The 10,099-nt window shown below is 47.5% G+C and overlaps 1 pseudogene; it reads right to left on the reverse strand.

Moving 5' to 3' along the window:
- Nucleotides 1–8,188: 8,188 nt before the first annotated feature.
- Nucleotides 8,189–9,613, reverse strand: LOC123170849 (uncharacterized; annotated as a pseudogene).
- Between the last annotated feature and the right edge of the window lie 486 nt (nucleotides 9,614–10,099).

Raw genomic sequence — 10,099 nt, forward strand, 5'->3', positions numbered from 1 at the left:
TATAACATCACTAATACAACTAAAACCCTAGCGCACGACGGGTATCGGCGCGGGCGGTGGACACCCAGAGAGAAGGAACCATCATAGGATCATAGCTCAAGTGAGATCCTCGAGAACCTGTCAGGTATTGGAGAACCTATGCTCCAACGCAAACAAGTAGCGACGGACGTGCGCGTCCTCCTCGCTAACACGGTGACGTACCACCTCCGCGGGGTCCTCAAGCCTCTGCACCGTCACTCGCCCACGCGACCACCACCAAAGAAGGTTCGGGTCAACGATGGGCTGGCTCCTCACCAAGCCGCGCCCCCTGGTAGGTAGCGCCTCCCAGTACCAGCCCGGCGGAGCCCAGTCCCGGACATGGCCCATCTGTTCAAGCAGGTGTCCTCCGCCGAGTCGACGATGAGGATGCGGGATAGGCATCGTCGACGTCGATGCGGGAAAATTGCTTTAACTAAAAAAATAACAACAAATGTGACATGTTCAACTAGTTCTTACTAAAAATAAACTTACTATAAATAAAAATATACTAGTACCTAATTGGTACCTAGTTCTTACTAACTAATTAGTACCTAGGAACTACTGCCCTAATTACCATATAATTATCCATTTTTTAACTAGGGTTCATACTACCGAATTAAATTGGGTTAATAGTAATTGAATTAACTAACTAGCACTAAAAATAGCCTAGGGTTCATACTAACTAGCACTAAATAGCTAGGGTTCATACTAACAGAGAGAGAACAGAGAGCAGAGAAGAGGGAAGGGGAGAGTGCTTACAGAGGGCGGGGAGAGAGATGGCGTCGGGGGAGACGGTGGCACCGAGGCGCGGCGAGGCGGGGTCGGGGGAGACGGCGGCGAGGCGGGGTCGAGGGAGACGGTGGCGAGGCGGGTCGAGGGAGACGGTGGCCGAGAGCGAGGGCAGGGGCTCCGGCAAGGTCGAGGTCGAGGAGGAGGCACAGGCGCGCGGCAGCGTCAAGGGCAGACTCCGGCGGAGAGCGAGGTCAGGGCCTCCGGCGAGGGCGAGCAGGGGCTCCGGCGGAGGTGACGAGGGGGAGAAGAGAGAGTGGGGAAGCCCGCGCGGGGGGTTAGGTCAAAATAGCTTTAGCAGTAGCGTGGGAAACGAAAACGCGCTGCTGCTAAATTCCGTAGCACTAGCGCGCCCCTCACAAACTCGCTACTATGAAGCTGGGCCCGTCTTGTGGACAAGTACAAACTTAGCAGTACAACCCTAACCTAAAAGTGCGCTGCTACTAATTTTATAATAGTAGCACGGTTTGTAGAAGGCGCTACTACTATACCTAGCATGTCGGCAACGGTGTGGCAATTATAGTAGTAGCGCATTTTATTCCTGCCGCGCTACTGCTAAGTGGATAGCACTAGCGCCCATTATGTCAACGTGCTACTGCTAAGTAGCAATAGCGCCTCATTTTAACACGCGCTACTGGTAAGATTCTGTGTATAAGGTTTTCCCTAGTAGTGTCAATCTTAGAACATAATGGATACTAGGGATCAAACCCTAACAAAACTAACTCGATTATATGGTAAATCTCATCCAACCCATCACCGTCCAGCAAGCCTACGATGGGATTCCTCACGCACGGTGGTGAGCATCATGAAATTGGTGATGGAGGATGGTTGATGATGACAACGGCGACGGATTCCCCTCTCCGGAGCCCCGATCGGACCCCAGATCAGCCCTCCCGAGAGAGATTAGGGCTTGGCGACCGCACCGTATCATAAAATGCGATGAATCCTTCTCTCTGATTTTCTTGTCCCCGAACATGAATATATGGAGTTGGAATTGAGGTCGGTGGAGCCTCAGGGGGCCCACGAGACAAGGGGGCGTGCCCAGGGGGCAGGCGCGCCCCCACCCTCGTGGACAGGGTGTGTGACCCCTGGTGTTGATTCTTTCGGCAGTATTTTTTATTAATTCCAGAAATATTCTCCGTGAAGTTTCAGGTCATTCTGAGAACTTTTATTTCTACACAAAAATAACACCATGCCAATTCTGCTGAAAACAACGTCAGTCCGGGTTAGTTCCATTCAAATCATGCAAGTTAGAGTCCAAAACAAGGGCAAAAGTGTTTGGAAAAGTAGATACATTGGAGACGTATCAAGGTCAAGGGAGAGTTTCATCGACGGTGTGATGACGTTGATGATGAAGTTACCGACGCAGGGTTACGCCTAAGCACTACAACGATATGACCGAGGTGGAAATCTAAGGAGGGGGCACCGTACACGGCTAAACAATCAACTTGTGTGTCTATGGGGTGCCCCCCTCCCCCGTATATAAAGGAGTGGAGGAGGGGAGGGCCGACCCTCTCTATGGCGTGCCCAAGGGGGGGAGTCCTACTCCCAGTAGGAGTAGGTTTCCCCCTTTCCCTAGTTGGAGTAGGAGAAGAAGGAAGAGGGAGAGGGAGAGAAGGAAAGGGGGCCGGCCCCCTTCCCAATTCGGATTGGGCTTGGGGGGGCACCCCCACCTTGGCCGCCTCCTCGTCTCTTCCACCATGGCCCATGAAGGCCCATTAACTCCCCGGGGGGTTCCGGTAACCTCCCGGTACTTCGGAAAAAAGCCCGAACCACTCGAAACCTTTCCGGTGTCCAAACATAGCCTTCCAATATATCAATCTTTATGTCTCGACCATTTCGAGACTCCTCGGCATGTCTGTGATCACATCCGGGACTCCGAACAACCTTCGGTACATCAAAACACATAAACTCATAATACCGATCGTCATCGAACGTTAAGCGTGCGGACCCTACGGGTTCGAGAACTATGTAGACATGACCAAGATTCATCTCCGGTCAATAACCAATAGCGGAACCTGGATGCTCATATTGGTTCCTACATATTCTATGAAGATCTTTATCGGTCAAACCACATAACAACATACGTTGTTCCCTTTGTCATCGGTATGTTACTTGCCCGAGAATCGATCGTCGGTATCTCAATACCTATTTCAATCTCGTTACCGGCAAGTCTCTTTACTCGTTCCGCAATGCATCATCCCGCAACTAACTCATTAGTCACATTGCTTGCAAGGCTTATAGTGATGTGCATTTCAGAGAGGGCCCAGAGATACCTCTCCGAAACACGGAGTGACAAATCCTAATCTCGATCTATGCCAACCCAACAAACACCATCGGAAACACCTGTAGAGCATCTTTATAATCACCCAGTTGCGTTGTGATATTTGATAGCACACTAAGTGTTCCTCAGGTATTCGGGAGTTGCATAATCTCATAGTCATAGGAACATGTATAAGTTATGAAGAAAGCAATAGCAACAAACTAAACAATCATAGTGCTAAGCTAACGGATGGTTCATGTCAATCACATCATTCTCTAATGATGTGATCCCATTCATCAAATGACAACTCATGTCAATGGCTAGGAAACTTAACCATCTTTGATCAACGAGCTAGTCAAGTAGAGGCATACTAGTGACACTCTGTTTGTCTATGTATTCACACATGTACTAAGTTTGCGGTTAATACAATTCTAGCATGAATAATAAACATGTATCATAATAAACTTTATTATTGCCTCTAGGGCATATTTCCTTCTGGAACTGTAACGGTGGTAACAGTAGCAATAGCAATTTTGTAGCGATTGTAATAGCAACACGACAAAAGTAACTTAACAAAGATCAATATGTGAAAAGCTCATAGGCATTGGATCAGTAATGTATAATTATGTCGGATGATATTCATCATGTAGCAGTCATAACCTAGGGTGACACAGAACTAGCTCCAATTCATCAATGTAATGTAGGCATGTATTCCGTATATAGTCATACATGCTTATGGAAAAGAACTTAATTGCATGACATCTTTTGTCCTACCCTCCCGTGGCAGCGGGGTCCATAAGGAAACTAAGGGATATGAAGGCCTGCTTTTAATAGAGAACCGGAACAAAGCATTATACCATGTCTTAGCATCACCCTTTAATGAGAAAGGAAGCAACTTAAGAATATAGTAGTAGCGAATTTTTTCCTCATGAGGAAATAGGGTGGCTATATCATTCAGTTTAGTAAGATGTGCCACAACAGTTTCAGATTCATAACCATGAAAAGGATCAAATTCAACCAAAGTAATTAACTCAGGATCGACAGAGAATTCATAATCCTTATCAGTAACAAAGATAGGTGAAGTAGCAAATGTAGGATCATATTTCATTCTAGCATTCAAGGATCATCTCTATCATTGCAAGCAAAAAAGTCACTAGCAGTTTCTTCATCCATAACATAACCCTCAGGTATAGCAGGCAATTCATATCTAGGAGGAGAATCATAATCTTTAGTTTCCATAATATCATCAGTTTCAGTAATTTCATTCTCTCTAACCCTAGCAAGTTGTTCATCAAGAAATTCACCCAGTGGCACGGTATTATCAAGCAAAGTAGTAGCATCATCATAAGTATCACTCATAGCAGAAGTAGCATCATCAATTACTTGCGACATAATAAGATTACTAGCTGGTGGTGGTGTCGCAAGCTTACTCGAAACAAAAGGTGAATCAAGTGTAGAGCTAGATGGCAGTTCCTTACCTCCCCTCGTAGTAGAGGGATAGATCTTGGTTTTAGTATCTTTCAAATTCTTCATAGTGATCAACAGATATAAATCCCAAGTGACTCGGAGAATAGAGCTATGCTCCCCGGCAACAGCACCAGAAAAAGGTCTTGATAACCCACAAGTATCGGGGATCGCAACAGTTTTCGAGGGTAGAGTATTCAACCCAAATTTATTGATTCGACACAAGGGGAGCCAAAGAATATTCACGAGTATTAGCAGTTGAGTTGTCAATTCAACCACACCTGAAACACCTAATATCTACAACAAAGTTTTTAGTAGCAAAGTAGCATGGAACTAACGGTAACAATGGCAAAAGTAAAATTAGCAGTTTTGTAGCAATTGTAACAGTGGCAATAGCAAAGTAACTTAGCAAAGATCAATATGTGAAAAGCTCGTAGGCATTGGATCAGTGATGGATAATTATGTCGGATGGAATTCATCATGCAACAGTTATAGCCTAGGGTGACACAGGATAGCTCCAATTCATCAATATAATGTAGGCATGTATTTCGTATATCGTCATGATTGCTTATGGAAAAGAACTTGCATGACATATTTTTTCCTACCCTCCCGTGGCAGCGGGGTCCTAATCAAAACTAAGGGATATTAAGGCCTCCTTTTAATAGAGAACCGGAACAAGGCATTAGCACTTAGTGAATACATGAACTCCTCAAACTACGGTAATCACCAGAAAGAATCACAATTATTGTCACCTTGGGGTATGCGGATCATAGATCGTAATAGGTGTCTACAACTTGCAAGATCGGATCAAGAACTCACATTATTCATGTAAACATAATAGGTTCAGATCTGAAATCATGGCACTTGGGCCCTAGTGACAAGCATTAAGGATAGCAAAGTCATAGCAACATCAATCTCAGAACATAGTGGATACTAGGGATCAAACCCTAACAAAACTAACTCGATTACATGATAAATCTCATCCAACCTATCACCATCCAGCAAGCCTATGAAGGAATTACTCATTCCCGGCGGTGAGCATCACGTAATTGGTGATGGAGCATTGTTGATGATGACAACTGCGTCGATTTCCCCTCTCCGGAGCCCAGAACAGACTCCAGATCTGCCCTCCCGAGGAAGAATAGGAGGTGCGGTGGCTCTGTATCATAAAACGTGATGAACTCTTCTTCTTGATTTTTTTCTCTTCGGATGTGTATATATAGCATTGGAATTAGGGTCGGAGGATGTCCAGGGGTCCCACAAGCCACCTAGGCACGCCCTGGGGGGTGCCCCCCAGGATTGTGGCCAACGGGTGGACCCCCTCTGGTTGATTCTTGCGCCAGTATTTTTTATTAATTCCAAAAATATTCTCCGTAAATTTTCAGGTCAATCCGAGAACTTTTATTTCTGCACAAAATAACACCATGGCAATTCTACTGAAAACAACGTCAGTGCGGGTTAGTTCCATTCAAATCATGCAAATTAGAGGCCAAAACAAGGGCAAAAGAGTTTGGAAAAGTAGATACGATCACTACAGGAATCAGCAACTTTGCCGTCAGCCATGGCGGACGGCAAAGACCTTTGCCGTCCGCCAGTAGACGGCAACAGGTCCGCCTGAATAAGCTACGGCAAAGGGTTCTTTGCCGTCTGCTGGCAGACGGCAAAGATGAAATGGTCTTTGCCATCCGCCAGCACACTCCAAAGAGCCTGGACGGCACACATGGCGGGTTAGGTCCGTTAGGTGGCTAATGGCGTGCTTTGCCGTCTGCTAGCAGACGGCAAAGAAACGAAGGTCTTTGCCGTCTGCCAGCTGACGGCAAAGTGTCCAGATGCACAGACGGCAAATCTCCTTCTTTGCCATCTCCGTCATTGATTTACAGTATGTTCAGCAATTCATATTCATATGTATAGCCCATGCATATATCACAAATATCAACACAGACCAGAGGGAAAAAAAGAACATCACAAGATCATCCATAAAAACATATATATCATACAACCTGTATCACAAAGTAAGACGGGATCACACAAGTGTCGACAAATAATATCACAAAGGTTAGCCTCCAGATAACACAAAACTTAGGTGAGCATCATGGGATCTAGCAGCAATAACACCTAACCTACTGGATGGACACTATAGTCCAGACCCAAATCCACAAGCACACTACATACTGATTTGCGACCGCGATGGGGATGCAACCACCACAACCAAAATTTAAAAGGCAAGGGAGGTGGGTGGTCTAGGTTGCTGTCTCCACGCCACCTGTGTTTGCCATCTCTAAATGCCAACAGGTCCAGGTTGTGGTCATCAGCCTTCTTCATGCCATCAGCATGATCACCATTGCCTCCCGCACCGTCATCATCAGGCTGATTTGCTGCTGCTGCTCGTCCTCCTACTCCATCTGCATGGACAAGAGCAAGTTAGTTGAATGGCATGCACGATAAAACTGCAAGGCATATATATTCATCTACATCAATTGTACTACAGTACATATTTTGCGTGGATGGATTTGACTTCAACAGAGACTGAAGGAAGAGCATTTTCCCCTCCCAATCCAAAACCCGTTGTACAAGTACAACTCTAAGAGAAGGAACCGTGGTACAACAAGAGGCGGTCCAAATCGAACTAAATCTTAGTTTCTTTATTTACCTAAGAAACATCACAACCATAACTTCTGCCAGGCAAGCAGTTATCATACTATCAGCTAAAGAAAAACAAAGGAAGATCACGTGTCACTTTCAGGGAAAACATCAGAAGTAGATGATAGGCAAAAGTAGATGATCATCAAATTCCCTCACACTCAACAGTGAATAATGCTACTACTATTGATAGCAAGGACTAACTATTCCCACTACCTGCATGCAGCGTCCTTCATTTTGCAAACAAAAAAAGAGCACATTATCCAATTCCTTCACATACATAAATGAATAGCAGCAACCAAATTCAACGTTACTACCAAAATCAAATTACTAATATAATAGCTGGACGCCCATCATCAAAATTGGTAACATAATCCAAGAAGTTCAGTAGCTAGTATTAATTAATATAATCTAGTTGATTAAGAGGAGCAAGCATGGATTGGGTTTGAAGCAGTCAACTTACATCTGTCACTGCTTGAGGATGGTCTCCTACAAGGGTCGAGACCTCATCTTCTCGTCGATCTTGAGGATGGTCTCCTACAAGGGTACTACGAGTAGCCTTTTTTCATGAAAGGAGTACAAGTAGCATTGCTTTGATTCTAATTGTAATTCCTAGTTGATTATCAATATTCTGTATGAGCAAATATCCATTGCCAAATACTCCGACATGACAGATCTAGCACATGACCAAAAGAAGTGCTCCATAGCCACAACCGGACTGACCAAAATGCAACTAAATATGACCAATAACTACCAATTCATGGATGATCTGAACATGTACCCGGCGATGCTCGCCGTCGACTCCGCCATCAGCGCCGAGACGCCGCCGTTGAGAATCTTGAAGGGCTGCAACCATCCCGACCACGCCGACGTCGCTGTGCCCGTAGCAACAGTAGCTCGACGCCGCTGGGGCCTCCGCTAAACAAGACTGAAATAAAAATCATGTATCTGCATGTAGAGACATTTGAAGTTCGTTTCATTAGTAGGAGGACTGCAAGTGGCAGCCCACTTCGTCCCACGAAACTCATCCATTAGTTCAAAATTTGCTCAACATTTGCCTAAAAGTAACACTACATTTGTACTACTATGTTACTGTCCACTAGCCCGCCACACTTGCATTGCATCCTTAATCCGAAGCGATTGATGAGCTAGCTAATGAATGTCGTTTTGCTTGTACCACATAACTAGTCAGTTTTGTGCTGCCTTCTGATCCCTAACCTGTGAGGCGAAAGCTTCCTGGAGCTGCTGCCGAAGCAGTGCTGTGAACTGGCGGGCTGCAGCCAGGGTCTCGTCCAGCTTGGCCTTCTTACCCATGAGGTCAGCCTTCCTGGCTTCCGCAGCCCCGATCCCGGCGTCGTCCGAGTGCAACCCGCTGCTCTGCAGCTCTTGCAGGGATGCCTGCAGTTGAGACACAGAGCCCTTGAGCCTCTGCACTTCCTGACGAGCTCCTGTTGCGACATCGCCCGGAACTCTCTCTATCTGCAGTTCATGATTGCTGAACGTGTAGCCGTTAAGCTTCAGCATAAGCCCACATTTCTGGCTGTGCTTTGTAACTCTTTGCATAATGTTTGTCCTCGCAAATTCCAATGTTCTTCATTTGATACAGGTTTTAGAACACAAATAGTACCTTGAAACGCTTTGAGTACTCGAGAAGAGTTGTTTGGTAGCACTCCTGGCATATTGAGGGAGGCACCTCCATGGTGAACTTAACCTACAAAGCAGCACACCATGACCATCAGAATCAAGCATCAATTCATCAGTTTATCCCCTAATCTAGTCTACTCATCGCACAGAAACTAAGACAACATCCCACATTACAGAATTACGCGACTCTCCAACTCATATATAACCAGAGAGGTAGTTAATTGAGCAGAGTCGGGGCTAAACTTGAGTTGGGCTGCGGCGTCCCGATGACGCGGACGGAGTCTCCACCATCCGCGGCGGCCTCGTGGAGCTCTACGTCGGCCGAGGCGACAGGGAGTCGTCACCTCTGGGACCACCAGGTGGATGCGGAGGTGGACAGGGACCGGGAGGAGGAAAGTGACGAGGAACTAGGCCAGGAGGCTGCTCGTGGGGTTGAGAAGTGGCTGCTGCCGGGGTGGATGGTGGCTGTGGAGACGACGGCCGGAACTCCTCCATCTCCTTCCTCTTGGACTTGTAGAAGCGGTCCCACTCGTCCGCCTTCTGCTGCGCGTCCTCGATCTCACCGTTGGTCGAGCTAATGTCGCGGGCGGCAAGGGCACGGGAGGTGAGGTCTACGGCACGACGCTCGAGTAGGAGGCGGCGCCGCTCGAGGCGGCGGGCGGCGGCGGCCTTGGCGGCCAGGATGCGGGACTTGGCGGCCTGGATCTCTTTCTAGGGTTGAAGACGTGACATGCAGTGGTTGCGCGCGTCCTCCATCCGCCGGACGCGCTCCTCGAATGCAGAAGACAACTCCATCGCGCGGCTCTCCTGGGCGAGGAGAGAAACAGTTCGGTGGAGATGATGAGCGGGGAGAGGTGACCGCTGGGAGGAGAGCTGTGCGGTGGGGAACGGTGGGGATCACCGGAATCTGGCGGCGGCGTGGGGTGGGGAAAGGGGATCGAGGAAGACGAGAGAGATGGGATCCAACGTGGGTGTGTGTGTGTGCGGGTTGCGCATGTGTGCATCGTGGGTGGGGCCCGGGGCTGTGTGGGTTGTGGGTGGGTGTGTGCCGGGGGAGGCCGTTAGATACGTTAGGTTATTTTCTTTGCCGTCTGCTTTCGGGCTCTTTGCCGTCTGCTAGCAGACGGGAAAGAAAGTGGCCGTTAGGTCGTTCTCGTTAGTGGGCCACCCACCCTCTTTGCCGTCTGCTAGCAGACGGCTAAGATTCTATGCCACCAGCTAGCTGATGGCAAAGAGCAGGCTGACGGCAAACACCCTCTTTGTCGTCCGCTCTTTTTTTGT

This window comes from Triticum aestivum, chromosome 7D, assembly GCF_018294505.1.
Source record: "Triticum aestivum cultivar Chinese Spring chromosome 7D, IWGSC CS RefSeq v2.1, whole genome shotgun sequence".
Classification (NCBI taxonomy): Eukaryota; Viridiplantae; Streptophyta; class Magnoliopsida; order Poales; family Poaceae; genus Triticum; species Triticum aestivum.